At 49.9% G+C, this 21608-nt stretch overlaps 1 long non-coding RNA gene across 1 annotated transcript in view; it reads left to right on the top strand.

The window, feature by feature from the left end:
- The window catches only part of LOC138516165 (uncharacterized), a 136664-nt gene extending 120707 nt beyond the window's left edge, over window positions 1–15957 (top strand). The window contains exon 4 of the long non-coding RNA XR_011282242.1: window positions 15924–15957. This is a non-coding gene — a long non-coding RNA (uncharacterized lncRNA). The remainder of the gene's footprint in view (window positions 1–15923) is intronic.
- Window positions 15958–21608: the final 5651 nt, after the last annotated feature.

Below are 21608 nucleotides of genomic sequence, written 5' to 3'. Positions count from 1 at the left end.
AAGAGGCCTCCAAAGGACGCGGCGGCTCCTCGTCGTACCGCCAGGCGGCCCACTCCTCGTCGCAGGAGGCCTACAGAGGACGCGGCAAGACAGGAGGATCTCGTCGCCATCAAGGAGGCCAGGGCGGCAAGGCCACGGCCAAGCAGGACTGAACCGGCCGTAGCGTTGGGCCCCCACCTGAGCACCCCGGTGGGAGGCCGGCTGGCGAGATTCGTCAGCGTGTGGGAGTCCATCTCCACCGACCGTTGAGTGCTGGATGCCCTGGCTTGCGGGCACACTCTGGAATTTCTAAGGAAGTGTCCCTGTATTCCATCTGTGGCCAGGAAGGAAAACCACGTCCCTCAAGTGCTACTGGAGGTACGAGCGATGCTAAAAAAGGGAGCCATCGAACTCGTCCCAAAGAGGCTCCGGGGCTCCTGAGTGTACTCACGATACTTCCTCGTAAGAAAAAAAAGACTGGCGGTTGGCGACCCATCCTGGACCTTCATCGTCTAAACAAGTACATAGAGTCCCAGAAGTTCCGGATGGTCACCCTCCAGCACGTGCTGGGACAGCTGGAGGGAGGCGACTTCCTATAGTCGCTGGACTTGGAGGATGCCTACTTTCACATCCCCATTCTAAAAGGACATCGAAAGTTTCTGCGAGTCGTGGTCCAAAGGCGACACTATCAGTTCAAGACCCTTCCCTTCGGATTGAAGTCGGCACCCAGGGTGTTCACCAAGTGCCTGGCACCAGTGGCGGCACAGCTGCACTTGCTGGGGATACACGTCTACCCCTACCTGAACGATTGGCTCATCTGAGCAAAGACAAGAGAACTCGCTGTCGTGCACACAGCAAAGACCGTCCAACTGCTCACAGATCTGGGATTCTCGATCAATTCCGCGAAATCCCACTTGGTACCGTCGCAAGTCGCCCTGTTCCTGGGAGCCAGGCTCAACACAGTGGCGCGATTGACTTCTCCGTCGGAGGAAAGGACGAAGGCCATCCTGGGCAAGGGGCAACGGCTGTTGACCATGGACGTGGCCAGGGTGAGGTCCATCAAGTCCCTGCTCGGCATGATGTCCGCGTGCATCTACCTCGTGTGCCTGTGCAGGCTACGAATGCGTCCACTGCAAGAGTTCCTCAACGCCCGTTGGAGGCAAGCGGCGGGCAACTTCGAAGACAGGATCTCACTCAATGAGACCTTCCGCCAAGCGATACCGTGGTGGGGCACCCGCGCGCATCTGGTGGCGGGCATGGACTGCCAGACCCCGGCACATCAGGAGACAGTGACGACGGACACCTCCCTGGAGGGATGGGGAGCGCACACCGGAGATCTCCACGCAAGAGGCCTTTGGCTCCTGGAGGAGAGGTCACTACACATCAATGTCCTGGAGCTCCGAGCCGTGTTCTGGGCCCTCAGGTCGTTCCTCCCATCCCTCAAGGGCAAGGGGGTAAGGATCTTCACCGACAACACCATCACGATGTTCTACATCCGGAAGCAGGGAGGCACCAGATCCCCAGCCCTATCCGAGGAGGCCCAGGATCTGTGGCACTGGACCTTCGCCCAGGGGATGTTTCTGGTACCCTTCCATCTGGCAGGTATAAAGAACACCATTGCCGACTCACTCAGCAGGGAGCTGCGCCAGTGCCACGAGTGGTAACTGCGGCAGGGTCAAGTGGATCTCCTATTCCAACGATGGGGCAATCCCCAGATCGACCTATTCGCGACGGCGACGAACACCAAGTGCCGGAGGTTTGCCAGCAGGTTTCCCCTGCCGGGGCGCATGAGCGGTGCCTTCTCATTCCCCTGGGACGGCCTGTTCCTGTATGCATTCCCACCGTTGCCGTTTCGACTCCTCAATCAACTCAGACGGTCCCGGTGCAGGATGACCGTTGTTGCACGGCGTGGCCGAGGCAGAACTGGTTCCCGGACATGTCAGCGACAACCCCCCCCCCCCACCCCAGTCAAATTGCCGACGGATGCGGATCTTCTCGCTAGAGAAGGGGGCGCCATCCTCCATCATGACCCGGGGTCGCTGAATTTGCAGGCCTGGCTCCTTTGGAGGGTACGGTATCACGGAGGACTGCAAGGAGGTGCTTGCAAAGGCCAGGGCGTCCTCGACTCTCAAGTGCTATGGACACAAATGGAAGAGGTTCTCTGTCTGGTGTCGTGCACAGAAGATTAACCCTCTGTGGATTACGGCCCCTCAAGTGCTGCCGTACCTACTGTCGCTGGCCAAGGCGGGGCTAGCTCATGCCTCCATCAAGATGCATCTAGCGGCGATTTCCTGCTACACCAGAAATCCGGGGCGATCATATCTGTGGTCCCATCGCCTGGTGAAGGAGTTCATGAAAGGACTGTTCACGTCATTCCCGCCGGTGAAGGCTCAGGCCCCGGCGTGGGAGCTCAATGTGGTGCTGAGGAGGCACATGGGGTGGCCATTCGAGCCTCTATACTCAGCACTGTTGAAGTCCCTATCGTGGAAGACAGCGTTTCTTGTGGCCATCACCTCTGCACGACGAGTGGGCGAGATCCAGGCCCTTTCCTGTAAACCTCCATACCGGATGTTCCACGAGACAAGGGTAGTGCTGACGCACCCCTCTTTCATGCCCAAGGTACTGTCGGACATCCATCTCAACGAGCCCTTGGTGTTACCTGTTTTCTTTCCGTCACCTTCGTCGCCGGCTGAGAGGACTTTGCACTCGCTGGATGTGGCTAGAGCGCTGAAGTTCTACGTGGACCGCAGGAAGACCCTTTGGAAGACATCACAGCTGTTAGTGAACTTTGGACCTGTGAACCAAGGGAAGGCTCTCTCAAAGGCTTCCATTTCCAGATGGCTCTCCGCTGCATCATGCACTGTCGCCGGTTGGCAAACCAACCGTTGCCCGGCCGTCCGAGAACCCATTCAACCAGAGCGATCGCTGCTACCACGGCGTTCTTGTCTGGTGTGGCCTTGTTGGACATCTGCACGGCTGCTACGTGGAGGTTGACGCACACCTTCACGAGATTCTACTGCGTCGACCAGGATTCCAGGAAGGAGTCCAGAGTCGGCCAGGCAGTGCTGTGCAACCTGTTCGCCTGAAGGTGGGCCTGATGAGGATTTAAGAGATGCTTAATGTTGAGCCTTACCACCTCCAGTGGTTGTGCATGTGTGTACTGCTATGTATTCTTGTATTCATGAGCATGTGAATCCATGCCAGACCCCATGCTGCAGTTACTTACCTGTAACTGTTGTTCTCCAGCATGGGTCTGGCATGGATTCACATGCGAACCCTCCCTCCTACCCCTCTGCGGCTCTTCTCTTGGTCCTACTGCCACTTTACGTGCTACCAAATCTGAAGATGGCTGCCAGAGGAGGGGCTTAGGTAGAGGGCAGTCATTGGCTGGGGGCAGTATGACCCAGATATCAGTGATTGTTTATTAGGAGAAAGACACTTCAGAAACGAAACTGAAACTGATTTTTTTTCTTTAACGAGGATTCCCAGCCTGACGAAGGGGAATATTCATGAGCATGTGAATCCATGCCAGACCCATGCTGGAGAACAACAGTTACGGGTAAGTAACTTGTTCCTTGTCTTCCCATTGAGTAACACGGCTATAGTGAAGTCCCATTTTCACATTTTATACAGCACCTCGCTCTCCGAAGTCTCTGTATCATTTCTCTGTGCCGCTTTCCTTCTGGCCCTCCTTCCCTTCCGGGCAATTTTGTGCATCCAGCCAATCCGATGCCTCCTCTGGGGTGTCAAAGAATAGTGTCCTGTTCTTGTGGAACACCTTCAGCCTCGCCGGATACATCAGCATGGATCTATGGGCCGCCTCCCGCAGCCTCCTCTTTACTGTTCTGAAGTCGAGTCGCCGTTGTTGCACCTGGAGTGTATAGTCAGGGTATGCTGTAATTGAGGCGGATGACCTTCGGATCGTGCATCCCTTGCGAAAGTATTCCAAGATCCTTTCTCTGTTGCAGATGGTTCTCAGGGAGTTCCTGGGGGGGGCCCTCCTTGCCAAGGCTCTGCTCTTTCCACTGCAAATCCCTGGGTGAGTGTTCCCCCTTCTATTTCTTGCAGCAACATGGATTCAATGTACTCCGTGGGGTTCGATCCCTCTTCTCCCTCCGGGAGCCCCACAATACGTATATTGTTTCTGCGTGCCCGTCCTTCAGCCTCTTCGCCCCTGCTCTCCAGGTTGCCCACCTGCTGGTGTAGCATGTGGATCTCAGAAGCGTGCGAGGCGCAGGCTGCTGTGTTGGCCTCCACTTCTTTTTGTAGTTCTCCTGTGCGGTCTGCTATTGCCCTTACATCTTGTCTCAGGAGGTTTAGATCTATCTGTACTGCGTCAATTTTAGATTCCAGCTCCACTTTCAATGTGGTCATGGTGGCTTCGTTTAGTTTCCCAAGCAGCTTTTAGGTCTACAGTGGCTTCCAGGATTTGCCGGTCTCCTCGCGCTGGGGATACGTCCAGCTGGGCACTTATATCCTTGCTTCTAGCACCTTCCTTTGTTTGCAGGGTTTTTGTGAAGTCCTCCATCGTGGATTGCTTCCCTTTTTGTTTTATTCAGCTTAGTTGTCATGTCTTTCGCAGTTCAAGGTGAACGTGCCCCCAGCTCCGGATGGTGCGGCCTTTTGCTGCTATCACGCTCTCAGCCTTACCTGTGTGGGCTTACTGCTGTCTCCTCCAGGTGTTCCAGCACTGTTGTCTTTATCCCAGGCTATTGTCTCCTTTAGGCTAGTTCGCTGTGGTGCTGCCCAGGTTAATTCGTCCTGTTTCTACTCCTTCTGCTTGGCTACAGTCTTGTGCGGCAAGGCTCCGGTGGGGATGTCTCGGGGAAGTGCTGCGGGTGCCGTGGTGTATCTCGGCGAGGTCCCCTACTTGCCTGCTTCTGGAAGTGGGGTGGTCCCTCACTGCCTCCCTAGGCTGTCTGTGATTGTGGTGCAGCTTCAGGTGCCTCAGCTGGGTTTATCCTCTCTGTGCATTATGATGACTTCCTGTGTGGTCCTGCGCGTTTGGCGCCCTTGTTTCCTGGACCCAGTGTGTTGCAGTGCGGCCTGGCTACCACTCGCCCACAGCCTATGTCCGTTCAAAGATGTGCCCTGTGGGTGAACAAAGGATTCCAGGACATTGTGCTCAATGCCTGTGTGTGCACCCGGTGCGGCGTCTCCACACCTGTGTTTCTGGGCAAACAATCCGAAAAGGGCAGAGCCTCCCCCTCACGCTGCTTCAGCAAGTCATCCACAGCTCATCTCCCATTTGGTGCATTATTTTTACTTCATTGGGGCTGCTCGCTCGGTCACACACTCGCCTTTGCAGCCATCATGCCCTATTTCCAGGCCATCGCGCTCGTTTAGGCTCCTGTCCCCCAAGGCGGCCCACTGTTGTGGCAGGGTGCTGGGACTTCCCTCTTTGCACTCCGTGCCTCCCCCGGGAGCGCCACCCGCTTAGTCCCGGGGGGGGGGCTCGACCTCCCCTGCACCTTCTGCGTCCGGCACAATGCTTGTTGCAGTACAGCCGGTCGTGTTATGTTGGCAGGCCACCCCGTGGGTACGGTGCTGTACACTCCTGAAGAGACATGTGTGTCTACGGAACTCTGGATTCAAGCCAGAGACGCAAGCGTCACTTATAAATAAACCTGTGGAGGAATACAACCTGTTTGGGAAGGCGTCGATGAGGCCCTCGAGACTACAAAAAAGAGCACGACACACTGAAAACACTGGACCAAATTGCACAAATACCCTCTACAAGACGAGGATCTGGGTCCAAACAGCTTTTTCGTGGCCAACGCTTCCCTCAACAACAATACTCCTCTGGAAACAATTAGAACTCTCCACAGGGAAACGGCGGATACACTACCCCGTATCCCCAAAGGGGTCAGCATTGTGGCAAAGGAAGGGGCTGGGTCTCTACCCCTAGAGGCTCCCCGGCCTCAGGTTCAAAATGACCTGAAGAGGCTAATGACCAGATGGTGCTAAAGACCGTGGCCCACGGGTACTGTAGAGTTCAACCAGTCCCCAACATTCAGACCTCCACGAGCAAGAAGACTGCCCATGCACAAAGTAAGTCTTAAATGCCTCTCCTATAAGATTGCTTTTTTTAATAGCTATTACCTCCATTAGGAGAATAAGTGAACTACAAGCACTTTCAATCCTAGATCCCTTTGTAACAGTTCACAAAGATAAGGTGGTTCTGCGCATTCACCCTAGGTTTGCGCCTAAATTCATTTCCAGGTCCCATGTGAACCAGTCGATAGAACTACCAACGTTTTTTCAAAATCCTTCAAGCCTGGGAGAAAGAACCCTGCACACACTGGATGTATGCAGAGCTGTCATGTTCTACATGGAAAGAACCTGACCACTAAGAAAAACAAATCAGTTTTTCGTTTTGGTGCCAGCAGGAAGAGAAGGAGACGCAGTCTCCAAATCCACTATCTCTAGGTGGATTGTCAAATGCATCACACTCTGCTACGGACTTGCTAAGAGAGAGCTGCCCTTCAAGCCTAGAGCACATTATACTCGAGGCACTTTGGCGTCATAGCATTCATTGCACATGTTCCCCTTGAGTCCATTTGCAAAGCGGCAACCTGGAGTTCTGTACACTCCTTTACAAAACACTATTGCCTAGACACTCATTCTAGGTCTGATTCTCAGGTGGGACAGGCAGTAAGACATCTTTTCACTTCTGTTCCTTCTCACAACCCACCTCCAACTCCGGGTACTTCTTGCTGGTCTATGCACAGCATGTGATTCTAAGCAGATTAAAAAACATCCGAAGATATGCATTACTTACCGTAAAAGCATTTCTGATGGTTGTATCTGCTTAGATTCACATGCGCCCACCCTTCCTCCCCGCTCGGATGGAAGGAACATAGACGTCTTACCACTTTCTCTCTTTTCTGTACTCCATCACGATAGTCGTAAGGCTCCCTCTCGGCAGAAAAAATACAATCGGATCGACCTCGACGCGTGAGGGATCTTTGGTACAGTACATGTCACGTAGGGATAGTGTTACAGGCATGCCCATGTCGCCGTCACCTTTCGATTCTCGAAAGACAAGGTGCAATACTCCGCTGTTACCACTGGATGTCGGACCATATGCACAGCATGTAAATCTAAGCAGATACAACCATCAGCAATGCTTTTACGGTAAGTATTGCAAATCTTCTTCACAACATCCTAGATGAAAATCGATGAGAGCCTCACCGAGGTTTCTTAAGGAACACTTTAGGAGAAAGTCACAGATTCAACTTTTAAGCTAATAGAAACCATGCTCAGATGGAGTACCTTATCCTGTAACTAGGAGCCCCTCTTCTGCAATTCACTATTATAAGTTAAACAAGAGGCCTGGGGATGTTAGGGGCAGTAAACACTGAACACCCGATTATATTGAATAGCCCTCAGCATAGAAATAAACGGTGCAGTTTCTTAGACTTTTACTAGCATTTCCTATTCTATCCTATAATGTAATCGGTCACATTCCCGTCATTGTACTGTTACTCCGAAACATCTGACTTGATTTTTGAAATTTGCTAATTTCTTTTTTTTAAATGTTTATTTATTGATAACCAATAACGAACAAACAAGTGGACAGGTACAGATGTGACTCTGCAAGGACAAGTTTAGTTGTATCATTACAGTTTTGTGGGCATATAACATGTGCAAATCTATTGAGCATTGTGCTTCTTCTTAGTCTCGTTCCCCTCCACCCTTTCAGTTCAGCTGCTCTCTAGTTCCCAGCCCCTGCCTGCACAACCAATTGTTAGGTTCCCAGGGGTGCAGACCCACTAGCTTCTCCTTATCTCATTATGTTCATCCCCACTGGGCTCTCCCTCATCCGGGGCAAACATGTTTTGTATCAATGCGTACCAGGCCTCCAGTTCTCGTGCATTCCTCTCCTGAGGGCTCTGTGCCTCACTGCAGTTTCCGCCAGTGACCATCTCGGCAGATCAGCCCACCAGGCCTCCACTGCTTTCCTGGCCATTGCTATCCTACGTTTCACATGTATGCAGATCGTCTTTCATTTTGCCGATGTGCGCATTTTGACACCTGCCCCTCGGAAACAACCCAAAGAGGCAGTATTGGGAGGGCAGGGGGGCACAAGTGCATTTGGTTGCCTCCCTTCTCTGCTTTCTTCATCACCGTCCTCCAGAATTTCTGAATCTGCTTCCTCATCCAAAACAAATGCATCATGTCTGCCCCTTCTCATGTGCACCTCGGGCCGACATGGCCTCTCTTCCCAGTTATGTATGATAACCTGTGTGCGGTCACATATGCCCAGTGTGTTAAGTACAGTTGGGTCGTTTTAAATCTGGCGTTTCTAGAGACCCGTTTAAGTGTATGCAAGCACCCTACCCTATTCTGTGTCTGTGAATGCCCTTCCCCATTTGCCATGCACTTTCAGCCCTGTCACGCTTACGCCTCCCAGGAGCACCTCGTACAGTCTGGAGACCATGTGCCCTTTTTCTGATACGTCATAAATAGTGTCTATTATGTTTGTCACAAGCTTTGTGTGTGGGTTCTCCCATTTCCTTAAATTTTGAGTCATTCACCGGTGGTAGGAATTGGCCCTCGTGGATGTCGTGTTCGCTAACTAGGGTGTGAAGTCAATTCTGTCGTCTCGCAGTAGGTCCCCCACTGTCGCTACCCCTATGCATTCCCAGTGTTGCCTGTACGGTTCCATTGCTCCTTGCCATCCTCCGATGACGCCTATCGGGGGGATGTGCACTGAGCAGGGTTCCGATATGCCTAGGAACTTCCACACCCTGCGCCATATTTCCCTTCCCAGTTTCAGGAGCCCAGAGAGTCTGGTTGAGTGTCCTCTACCCATAAGATCTCTTTCAGGAAGTGTCGCTTCAGCATTGGCTGCAGCAACATCGTGTCCTGTGAGGCATCAACCCCCAGCCAGGTCACCACAATTTGTAGCTGTCCTGCCAGGTAATGGCACTCAAAGTGTGGCACTTTTATCCAGCCCTCCTTTTTTCACCGGATGTATTTTCGCGTGGTTTTTTACTACTGTTTTTGTTTCGAAAAAAAAATTGCATTTTTTTGGGGGGTGGGGGGATTAAGAAAATTATATAAATTGGGTGTGGGTGTACGGGGATATAAAATAAATAACGGGGTTGGGGGGTTTCAGGGGGTAACCCCCCCAAAATAAAAAAAATAAATTCGATGGAGTTTTTTTTTTTAAAAAAAAAAAATCTGCTGTAAAAAACCCAGCAAAAAAACATCCCGCGATGAAATGACATGGAACCCCTTGTGGTCCCTCTGTGGATGCTCATTGCAATCCTGCTCATCCCTCCTCCTCGCAGAAATGTTCTGGTTATCGCGTCTACATGTTGAAAGAATGCTTTGGGTATGTTGTAGGGAATATTACTAAAATGGTATAGGAGGCGGGGGAGCACCACCATCTTCAGAAGAGCAGCTCTGCCCAGGATCCTCAAAAGTAGTCTTTCCCAAAACCCCATGGAGTTCCGCACCCCTTCCATAGTGTTATCCTTGTGCATGTCTTCAGGGCTATGCCACACATTAATACCTAGGTATCTAAAGGTGTTCGTCTCCCACTGTAGGCTCAGTAGTTGAGGCCGCCCGGAGCCCCCTAAGGTCCGCAAGCAGAAACAAACCAGACTTCCCGCAGTGTATCCTGATCCCAGAGAGCGTGGCAAAGTGGTCAATAATGTCAAAGAGGTACAGCAGGTTGTCTTCAGGTCAGCTTATATATAATAACATGTCATCAGTGTACAGGGAAATCCAATGCACTGATCCATCTATCGCTATCCCAGCTTCTCTGTACTCGCCCCTAAGGAACAAAGCCAATGGCTCCTGCGCCAAAATAAATCGCAACAGCGACAGAGGGCATCCCTGCTTGGTGCCCCTGTAAACCTCCCAGTTTTCTGAGACCTGTCTGCCTGTTTTGGCTCTCGTCATGGGCAGGGAGTAGATTAATTTAACCCATCTTGGGTACAAGAACCACCCCCCCCCCCCCACCGCCAACCCTGAAGCAATCCAGAAGCCAGTCCCAGCGAACAGAGTCAAAGGCCTTCACCGAATCCAGCGAGTCGATCGCGTAGTCTCCCTTCATCTGGTTTGTGCGGTCTATGACGTGGTGGAGCCTCCGCAGGTTCCACAAGGTATTATGCCCAGGGACACATACCCAGTCTGGTCTACATGTATCAGCCCTCCTATTGCTTTCTTGAGCCTATTTGCCAGCACTTCCGTCAGAATCTTGCAATCTTGATTCCCCATTGACAGCAGTCTGTATGATCCGTAGCTCAGAGGGTTTTCCCCTGGCTTTAAGATTGGTACAATAATTGATTCTTTCAGGCTGTTGGGCAGCACTCCCCGGTCGTGTGCTTCCGTGTAAACCTCCAGCAGTCTAAGGGCTAGTGTGTCAATGTATGTTTTTTAAAATTCCCCTGGGGGTCCATCTGGTCCTGGAGCTTTAGCCATCAGGAGTTTCCCAATTAATTCCTGGATTTCTTCTACCGTCATCGGGGCATCCAGTTCAGTGGCCTGTGCATCTGTCAGTTGTGGAAAATGCAGTTGGGCCAGACCATCTGCCACATTCCGGTCCGCTTCACACGGTCCGTGGAGTATATAAAATCTGCCGAACACCTCATTGATCCCAAGTTGTGTCCTGACTATTTCCCCGCTTTTGACCGTTATGGCGCTTATGTCCTTTGGTTCCTCTCATTTACATAACCAGTCGATTAGTTTCCCAGGTTTGTCTCCCTATGCCTGCAGTCTCTGTGTGTATTTCGCGAAGTCCAGTCTGCCTAGTCTTTCCCATTCAACAATGCACCTTTGCCTCAATTTTATCAACTCCACTGGTTCTCCCGCTATCATCTCTCCCATGTAATCCTTCAGCGTTATGTCGTCCTCAATCACTTCTGGACTGTGTAATAATTATTTCCTAAGGCCTCCTGTCTTCCCTATCACCACCCCTCGTATGACTACCTTAAACACATCCCATAGGGTGCTTGCCTGTGCCACAATGCCCGTGTTAGAGGCGAAGTAATCTAGAACCTGTTTGCGCAGGTATTCATTGAAGATGTCATCCAGTAGTGCCTCCGCCCTCAGTCTCCAGGTGGGCTTTCTTGGTCTCTGTGTGCCCTGCCATGTTGTTGTTAGTGGTGCGTGATCAGAGAGCACCCTAGCCGTGTACTCTGTTTGTGCAAACTTGCCAAGGTGTTAACTTCTGATGAAGATGTAATCGATTCACATATGTACCCCGTGTGGAGCTGCAAAGTGGGAGTATCACGTGTTTCTCTCAGACATCTACTGAGGTCTCGCAGAAGGGCGCCAAGGGTTTTGGCTGGCAGCGCTGGCTTCTTGTGTTTCCCATCTGACCTATCAAGGATAGGGTCTAGAGTACAGTTGAAGTCTCCGCCCCAGACCCATGTGGATGCTCTGTATGCAGGGAGCTTGGTGTAAAGTGATTTAAAGAATGTAGTGGTGTCATGTTTCGGGGCATAGGTGTTAATGAAGCAAATGTCCCTGTTTTCCAGTAGCCCATGCACTAGGACCAGTCTCCCCTCGTTATCTTTTGTATGTTCTATTAGGTGGAAGGGGACAGTAGGCGCCACCCAAATAATGACTCCTCATTTCTTGGCCAGTATGGCTTGTCTGTTTGTGGTGAGGTGTTTCCTGCAGCATTGCCACTTGAATGCCTTTCCTGATTGGTATACGTGCATCCTCGGTCTCTTGATGTAATTGTTCAGTCCCCTTGAATTGCAGGTGATCACTCGCAGCCCGTTAGTAGTCGTAACAATTCTCAAAACCAGGGCCACCCGTTTCACATTGCCCTCTCGCGACACCCTGAAGGGAGTCAAACCCTCTAATCCTGGCCACTACTGCGTATTGTCTCTCTCTACCATGGTCGTCGCACTTCAATCTGTCCCTTAACCCAACATTTCCCTCCTGCCTTACCAGCGGCTCGTAGTTCCACTTGTTTATTAACCCATCTGTTCCCCCAATGTCTCGCACCGACTACCCCCTCACGCACATCCCTCGCCCCCCCAAACCGTGCTTCTGCGATACTCCAAAATAATTTTAACAAACCAAAGAATGGCGCAGTAGTAGTGTCCCCACTCGGGCCCGGCTGCTTCTCCCGCTCCCGGCTCTTCTCCTTCAGGCAGCGCGCAGCAGCTTGACGCCTTAAAACTGACATCCAAAGTTTCAACTGGGACTTGTGGCTACTTCCAGGTCAGCCTTTATCTGGGCACATGGCTGCTGTTGGGGTGCCTCGGTGCTTGTGCCCCCGCATTCCTTCCCACTATGTACTCTCGCCCTCATGTTCCAGTCTGTTGTAGTGCAGTAACACCCTGGGGCTGTTCGATGCTATGCCGGCGTCCTCCCATTAAGGCACTTCGTTGTTTCTACACGGAAGCTGCGGTATTCCCTATGCGTCCATTCAAGATTGCACTTCCCCTGTGCTGTCCAAGAAGTGCGATCATCCGCTGTGCAGTATCTTCAGTTTGGCGGGGTCGATCAGCATGTAACGTAGGTTTGCTCTCCTCAACCTTTCCTTGGTTGGGGCCAAACATTGCCCTCTGTCTCTGGACCAGGCCTGTGTAATCTGGATATATTGCTAATTTTGAGGATCCTCTTGTGATGGTCCCTCCTTTTCTAGAGAAGGCGAGCACTGTTTCTCTGCCTTTATATTTCAGGATCCTAGCTACGATCGGTCTTGCGGGAGCGCCTGGCGGCGGCCTCTTTGCCAGCGATCTGTGTGCTCTGCGAATCCCTGTGTTAAGACGCCTGGGCCCACCCCTTGCAGTAGCATGTTCTCTCTTCCTTCTTCTCCTTCAGTCCAAGTATTCTAACGTTATTTCATCGGGCTTGCCCTTCTGCGTCTTCAACACGGTGCTGCAGAACCTCACTTTGTCTGTCAGGTCTGCCACTTGTCTGGGTGCTGGCTATATTTGCGGTGTTCTCTCACACCGGGTATGCTGTGCCCAGGCGGTCTGCAGGTGCCCCAACATCTTTTCAGAGCAGGCCCACGTCCACTATCACTACGTCAATTTTGTATTCTAGTGCAGTTTTTAGCACTACAATGGCTGCCAGAATGGGACCTTCCTCCTGCATGGTGACCTGCAGCGCTGATTGATGCCTCTGCTAGTTCTCCCTGTTGTCTCGGAGTACCATCTTCTTTTTGTGTATAAGCCTCCATAACTATCAGCCTTTCCGGCCTTTCTCCGCCATTGAGGTGTATTTCATGTGCCCTGCTTGCTTGGCTGTTATGGGTCGCTCTCACTGATGTTGCGCAGGGCTTTTCCTTCCCCCTGCTTCTACCCCACCATGTGGGCTGTAGCCTGCTCTTCTGTCAGGCCTGCCGCCTCTGATCACGTTCCACGCAGCTCCCCTTGTTCTCTCTCCTCCGCTGATATCACTGCACTATTCTAGCAGTCTTCCCCTTGGCTGCCGCTGTGTGCTCTTGATGGGCAGGCCACCACTTGTCCCACACTTTGCAATTGTAGGTCACTGATTCAGCTTGCCCTTAGCTCAGTGCACAAATGTCTCAGGGTCAGCAGCGTATATGGTAGCCTGCCGGTGGGACGGGTCGCCTACCAATCCTCCCTGCTCACCTGCGTCTGTTGTGCAGGAACCGGCTTTCAGGTTCTGTTGGGCCTCTTTCCAGCCCGTGCGCCTCTTTGTGGTATCCCCCTGGGCTGTTTTTGGCAACCTGCAGCCAATCTTTGTGGATGTTCACCTGTCGACTCGCTCCTGTGTGCCGACACGGTCCTCGCAGTATAGTCGTGCCCTCTTACAACCGCATATGCAATCACGGCGGGGGTGTGGAGGACAGGGGGGGGCCAAGGAAGGTCTGCTGTCTCCACGCCCCTCGGTATGTGTGCCAGGCGCTATCCTTGGAGGTTATGCTATGCCGGTGTCCCGGATGGTGCGCAACAGTCACCTCACCTCTTGATGTCTGCCTGCTGTGCATGTCGGGTCAGTGTCCCCGCCAAGGGAGATCAGTGATGCAGTCGGCATCTTGGGGAGTTCGGGCTGGAATCTCGGGGCCTGTGCTCGCCGCCACTATGCTTTTGCTGGCCTCCTTTTTGGGTCTTCCCTCCTCTCTCTATGCTCTGACACCAGGAGCAGTAGTTTGTAGGACAAAGCGCTTCTCTTAGCGCTAGGATCACGTTCTATTTAAGGATCATGCTGGAGCCTCTCCAAAAAGCAGCTTCACTCCATGGCTGCAAGCCACGCCCCTTGAAAGTTGCTAATTTGTTCTCCACCCAAGGAGTGTTCACCTAGGCCCATCCCTCCTCCCCACCGACCACTCTCCTGAGCTCCTGGGCTAGCCTCCGGTACTAGTTGGCACGGCTCTGCAAAATGTGAGGGATTATAGCAGTAAAACACTTCATGGGATATTTATATAGCCAAAATACTTAGCAATCAAAACATACTTAAAGCATCACAAAGATATTGTGGGCAGTTTTATAAAATGTCATGAACCTAGATAGACTCAATTATTTTGCATTGTATACAAGATTGTTTGCAACATCCCCCATCCTATTTTTGTTGGGTACGATTATACAAGTGCCAGGTGAAACCATTTTTGTATAACCAAGAGTAACTATATACTTTTTAAGGTCTGCGCCCAATGGAACTTGGAAAGGATACAGATTGTGTGAAAAGAATTGTAGTGGTCTGAATGCCAGTTACCCGAATGCTATATGAGAAGTGCCAGGCATGTCCCATACACACCTCTTTATATTGCAATGCTGCTCTCCACTTGTAGGGTAATGTAAGCAATGCTAAAGTGGGAGAGACTTAGCATGACAATTGCCTACTCAAAATCCTTAAAGGGCAAATTAATGTTTGAGTTTTTATAATGCGTTAACTTGTAAGGGTGCCGCCTCAAAGCGCCTGTGTGACCTATGTACGAAGAATAGGAAGCCTGGGATGAGTTTACACATCCAAGCAGCCTGCATACTTGCAGTCAGTTTCTGACTTTCATTTTGACTAACTTGACTGACTTTGGACTTTTTATTTTTGTTCATGGTCGAGACTACTCCCATTATAGGCGTAGGGAAAGTTATGCAGTCACCAAACCCCCTTTTTTAAATAAAATAGAGTATTTGATAAACTTGAATCATTGTGTCTGTTTCTTTCATGGTACCATGCCTGCCTCACACCTTGCAATTCATGCAGGCAGTCGAGAAAATGGAACGAGCGTCAATCGGAATCGCAGCATTGAGTGATGTAATCGTTGCCATTAATGCTAGAGATCAGGCTAGCTCATGGGTGCAACACTGTTTGTAGGAGAGTAAGTCAGAACTTGTTCCATAGTCCATTTTGGATAGTTGACAGGTGTCATTCAGGGGAGATGCATTGTTTGTGTTCCTCTCATTGTTTTGCCTTGTACATCTAAGTGGACTGAACATCCTCCATGAAACTCTAAAGATGAGGTAGACACAAAAGGTAAGGTCAGGTCTATTCTTCACCTGCAGGCTCAGGACTCCTAGAAGCTGCATTATGTAGTCACCCACTGACGTTCTATGCTTAACCATGCAACACTCCATACACACATGTACTCATACCAGCGTTCGCTCATTTGCACTTGATGTGTAAATCACCAAGCTACTACACATCCCTTTTTCTGTACACTTAACAATTTTTCCATCATGTACGTATACCTTAACTAACTTGTTTTCAGATCAGTTAGTCATGATATTCAGTTCTCAGAATCCGATAGACCTTTATTAGGATAGTGTTTTAAACTTTCGCATTTAGCATACCAAATATGACTTAAGGTGTTTCAGTGTCTATGTTGGAATGGATGAGGGGTAAGGATTGATACGTCTGAGCACTATATAGCATAGTGAACTTTAGTCTTCCATCTTGACTACCAGGAAGCTGCTTTGTGCGTTTATTATGTTGGTGTTTGCAACATATACACAAATGTATTTACCTTACTTGGTCTTGATTAGACATTTTCTTTGTTTCAGCTCTTTAAACAGCACAATGAAAATATTGCTGAATATAAAAGGAGGAATGGAATCGAATAATGTTGCTTCAACTATATCCATGGTAGGTTTGCTTTAAAACATAATTTACAAAGGACAGTATGGCAAAGAAATACTATCAATGTTACAGTTTTTAATGAATGTAAGGTATATTTGTGACACATTTTGTAACTTTATTTACAGGCTCGCTTAAAAATATGTTTTCATTGTACGATGTGGAAGTGTCTTTTTGAGCTAATTAAAGTATAATATATTCAAGGTTCAATGGTATTGGACACTTTGGATACATGGATTAGGGTTGATAATAAAAGTGAATTGTGGGAAACAAACAGCAGTCTGCAGACTGACTTTTCTAGTCCCCAGTTAAAAACAATACTTAATATAAATCCGTTAATGAGCATATTTAAACCAGGAGCATGGTGAGCCCTTCTGAACGCATGTAGACAGTGTGGCGAGCCAGAAGGAGGACTCGGACCAGAGGACATGTTTAAAAGTAGTTTTATTTAAATTCTTAGAAAACGCCTCACTAACCCTGTCACTAAAAGGGAGTACCCTTGCTAACAAAACTTAACCAAGGTGCTTGTTGATGGTCCAAACCAGAAGTATTCCTCGCTCCAAACCGATCAACTAAACTGGCCCTACCACTTAACAAAACCTAACAAAGTAGGTTGAGTGTCCTGCCTTCTTGGTTTCTCCCCAGAAGAGTCTCTGGTATGGTTCTCCTTAAAAATGTCTCCGGTTGTCCCTGGAACCCCTGCTGGGTGTAAATCCTATGGTTAGCAATTGGTGAAAAAGTTAGAACTGTTTCTCTCAAAGAAAAAACTGTTCCGGTCGATCTTATCCAAGATTCCTTAGAATTTCTCACGTTCAAACAAAAAAGTCTTCAGTTCTAGCCAGAACGAAATGTCACATTTCTTTAGATAGAGGGATATTTCTCTGATCCCGCTCGACCACTTGCGAGTCTCTCCCCTCTTGGTACAGATGGGGGGGTACCTCAGTGCTCCCCTTGTATTTGTTCTTCTACTGTTGGGCCCTGCTGGCTTCCTTGGGTTTATCTGTCCCACCGAGTCTCAGGTTTCTGGGGTATTGGGCTGAAAACCAAAATAGCCTACAAAAGGGGTCAGAAACCCAATAGCCCACGACGGGCTGAGAGACTGAATAGCAGAAACCCCATTGGAACCAAAGATACCCCAAATTGGGGTGAAAGATAGAAAGATATTATCAGTCACGGAAATACAGACAACCTGATACATGGAGAACCTGTTAGCCTATAAGGGAAGGAGAAATACAGAGACATTGGTTAACTCCTTTTTGTGAACTGCAGAGCTAGGCAGAGTGCCCGGGACAAGAGTTCGTTTTTGGTGGATTCCAGAAACCAGCCGCCATTTCCACCACTTAGGGAGAGCCGGATTTTCAGGTTAAGTTTGCGATCGTGTTTGTAATAGTGGTAGGGACAGACTATAGGTAGATTAGGATTTGGGACAGAGGACTGAATTGATGGTAAGATCTACTAATGAGCACAGGTTCTGCTCTTGTTCTTTGTACATTTATTTTGTAGAATAGGGAACACCACCACCTCCTTGGAAGTAGGGTCAGGACAGGCCTTATTTCCTTTTTCTTTTTAAACTTTGTAACTGTGAGATGCGAACCTCAAACAATCTCATATCGCAACTTTTAACTGAGCCAAATGCAACCCACCAAGCGGTACACAAGCCCCCACTCCCCCAACAACATATAGGAACGTATGGAGGTTCGGACCATTTACCCTCTCCAGTGTTCAGTCTCTCAGGCCAGTGTCCCACAGATCCTGGTAAATGCGCAAAAAACACCTGCTTCCCAGCGAAGTTAGTCATGAGTCCAAACCATCTTGTTGTTGAGCCTTTAGAAACAGTGTGAAGAGCGTCTAGATGTCACGTGGTCTATTTGCTACTGCCGCCAGTGCACTATATGAATGGCCCATATCACATAGCCATGTCATGTCCTTTAGCCACACCGCAGGTGTAGGTGGAATAGGACTGGTCAACCGCAACAGAAGACAATTCTGTGCCAATATCATGCCAGTGGTCAGCAGTTTGCGATATCCATTCGCAGGCCAGGCAGCCATCCGAACATACAGCAAAGCAAATCACAAGGAACCTCATGCTCCAACATCCTTGTAAACATGGTCGTCGCCCCCCTCCAGTATTCATGAATGCGAGGGCATGCCCACAACATGCAAAGTAAATCCGCGGATGACTCCTGGTGCCAAGGGCATCTGTCATCATTAGTGGAAGCATACAGCCCAAGACGCGCCAGACACACACATGCCCTATGTAAAGTCTTAAATTGTATCAGTATAAGCTTCGCACTTGCGGCACCCACTTGTATACATTCACACATACTTGTCCACAGCTTATCCGAGAACACAGTCCCCACACCTGTCTCACATTTTGCCTACAGCTCAAAGGCATCTTGGGGGTTCCCAGCGCTATCGCCCTATAAATGTACAAAACGGCGTGCTTCACATTAGCGGAACTGACAAGCTACTGCAACAATGGTACCATTGCTGGATCCCACGGGAAGGACTGGGTCCATGCCCTGAACGTTGCTCTCATACAACAATATTTAAACAGTTATCTGAAATCTCAACCTACCTTTGCTGCAAATTGGTCACAACTGACCAGACTCCCTCCGGGAACATATGTAGCATATACTGAATTCCCAAGCCTTCCCATTCACTAGTTAAGGCCTCATCACAGTACGGGTACAGAGTCTCAACATTCCATATTGGTAGCATCGGGGCATAAGGGAACTGCACCTTCATTTGCGCCAGGACCCGCCTCCATACATGTATTGTGCACGCCACCGGGTCAAATTTACATTTATCACGTACCATCAAAGACACTAGTACACTTTGCAGCAAGTAGGGACGGCCCGAGTGTCGCCCTATACACACGTGCGGATGCATCCCAGCTGCCGGCATCCAGTACTTGCCAAAGTGTAGCTGCGCAGCTAAGAAATTCCATATCCAGGGCACCCAGTCCCCGTCAACATATGGCCTGATCAGCGTCTCCCATTTTAGCCGAGAGTGCTTAGGGTGCCATGTCAGCCGGATCAATAGACTCCATAGTTCCGAAAAGAACACCATTCCTGGTCACACAGGGACGTTTTGAAAGACCTATAGCAATTTGGGCACCACCACCATCTTTGCTATTGCAATTGCGCCCCAGCATGGAGACAGGCAGGGCACACCACCTATCAATCTTCACTCCGAATTCTTGTAGTTAAGCTAGGTGATTCTCGCCGAATAAAGGATCCCGCACCCTACTAATCTGTAGCAAACCGACCTCTGTTGCCACCTATAGGAATGCACATTCTGTGGTTCCCTTGTATTCTCATTTAACGGGAACAAGACAGATTTTGACCAATTTATGCAGAGCCCCAATAGTTCCCCAAAAGTCTACACCTCCTCCGTCAGCAGAGTCAGGTTAGTCACTTGGTTTGTAAGGTAGCGGACTGTCTGCATATAAGGACACTAGCTCGTGCCCACCTCCCAATGCAAGCCCTCATTCAAGGTGGTACCTCCGAAGGCGTTCCCCCAATGGCACGACAGCAATTGCAAAGAGTAAAGGCGACAGTGGGCACCCCTGCCTAATCCCGTGTCCTAAAAGAAATGCCACTGATCGTTTACCAAAGAGACCTATGCAAGCATTTTCCCCCTCATAAAGGAGTTTCATTGAATGCAAGAAATACTTCTGGGACACCAATTCCTTGTAAGACTGAAAACAAGTAACCCCACCCCACAGAGTCAAATGCCTTCTCAGTGTTAAGCTGCCACTGCCTGCACTTCCGTGTCGATCTGCGATAGGATAACAAAAAGCTGCTGCAGGTTCAGCTCTGTGGACCGCACAGGGATAAAACCCGATTGATCATGGTGAATAATGGATGTCATATAGAGAAGTAGCTTTTCATCCAGGATTTTCGCAAATGTTTTCGTGTCCAAATTGAGCAGTGAAATGGGCATATACGGCGCACAATCCTGTGGGTCTTTTCCTGGCTTCAGGATCACGGTAATAAGTGCCTTGCGAAGAGAAGGAAGCGACCCCACACGCAGTGCCTCCTTCCACATAGCACCATATTCCTTATAAAATTCCACTATAATACCATCAGTACCCGGCGCCTGGATGAAGACAGTGACCTTATTGCAGATAGGATATCTTCAAGGGAGTTTCCAGCCGCTTTACCGCCTCTTGGCCCAACATCGCCAGGGACACCCCCCTGAAGGTACCCACAGAGTACATCCGCCTTCCGCCAGGTGCCAGGTGCCATACAGCCGCTCATAAAACACTCTAAAAACATCCAGAATCCGCTCCGGATCAGAGACTACCTGCCTGCTCTCGGTACACATAGCTGCAATATCCACCGTGCCCCTTTCCCGCCTGATCATATTCGCTAAATGACGACCCGTCCTCCCTTCCTTACCATGCCTGCGCGTCATCGCTGGATGGGCTAGGAATTTAACATCACAGTCCCCTTCAGATCAAAACATGTCCAATGCCTCCTTAATCAGAACCAGTGTACCAACATTATTGCCATCACCCAGACGGGCCTCCTAATCTTTCAGTTCTTACTCTATTGAGCCCAGGTGTCTCCTTCTAGACTTCAACACTCATAACTCCAGCGACATACACCTACCCCTGAGACATATCTTGAAGCCCTCCGATGCTATAGCCATAGAGTCTACCAACCCCGGATTGTGTAAAATACGACCCTACGAAGTCCAGCACCTCACTTCGGAAAACACCATCCGCCAGTACCAGTGCCTTAAACTGCCCGAAAGGTTTGACCACCCATTCCTTACCCAAGTCAATCGACCACCGAATCAGGGAGTGATCTGATGGCGTTCAGGGAAGGAGTTGACACTCACTACTGATACGCACCAGAGTTGGACCGGCCACAACGTAGTCCATCCGGAATGTCATATCATGGGCTGATGAATAGTACAAGTATTCCCTGGCCTCTGGGTGAAGTATCCACACATCCAGCAGATTCATGACCTTCATACAACCCAAGATTTTACTGGCCGTCAGAGAGGGGGTCTGGTACCTCCTGCGGGCTGTTACGCTCACCTGGTATCCACAGGGACTCCACCCAGCCGGGTTACTCGCTGGTATGCTTCTCAGCTTTGCCCTGATGTGGTCTGCGGGGAAGGTTCTGCCTGAAAATACAGGAGGACTGTGTTCAAGAATAACCGACTGGGGTAAGTATCCTCCCTCCACCCCCGTATGATTTCAGTCCCTCTGGCGCCCTCTACTCACCTTGTGGTAGAATTAGGCGTGCTCTCCGTCCTGCCTTCTTTGCAGGGGCGCGTTGTCTTTCATGGGCGAGTGTGGTCCAGCTACTTCACTGACGCCGGCCCGTTTAATATTGGTTCAGGTAGGTCTTATTGCTATTCTTTAGTTTTGTTGCTATCCTGCATGCCTTTCTTTGTTTAAAATGTCTTTTTTTTTTCTCCCTTAGGTATGCAGCGCTTAAGCGCGGCGAACTGGCTTGATTGAGCCCCGCTGGTAAATGATGGCGCATTAAGGGCTCGCCATCCTTTACCATATTTCCACATAGTCATGTGTTAAGATTTGCCTGGTGTTCCTGAACTGTTATTCCTGACTTCGAAGGGTTCCTGACCTCTAT

The sequence above is a fragment of the Ambystoma mexicanum genome, chromosome 6q, assembly GCF_040938575.1.
Source record: "Ambystoma mexicanum isolate Mex_15411 chromosome 6q, UKY_AmexF1_1, whole genome shotgun sequence".
Lineage (NCBI taxonomy): Eukaryota > Metazoa > Chordata > Amphibia > Caudata > Ambystomatidae > Ambystoma > Ambystoma mexicanum.
This window is presented reverse-complemented; position numbering and strand designations above follow the sequence as displayed.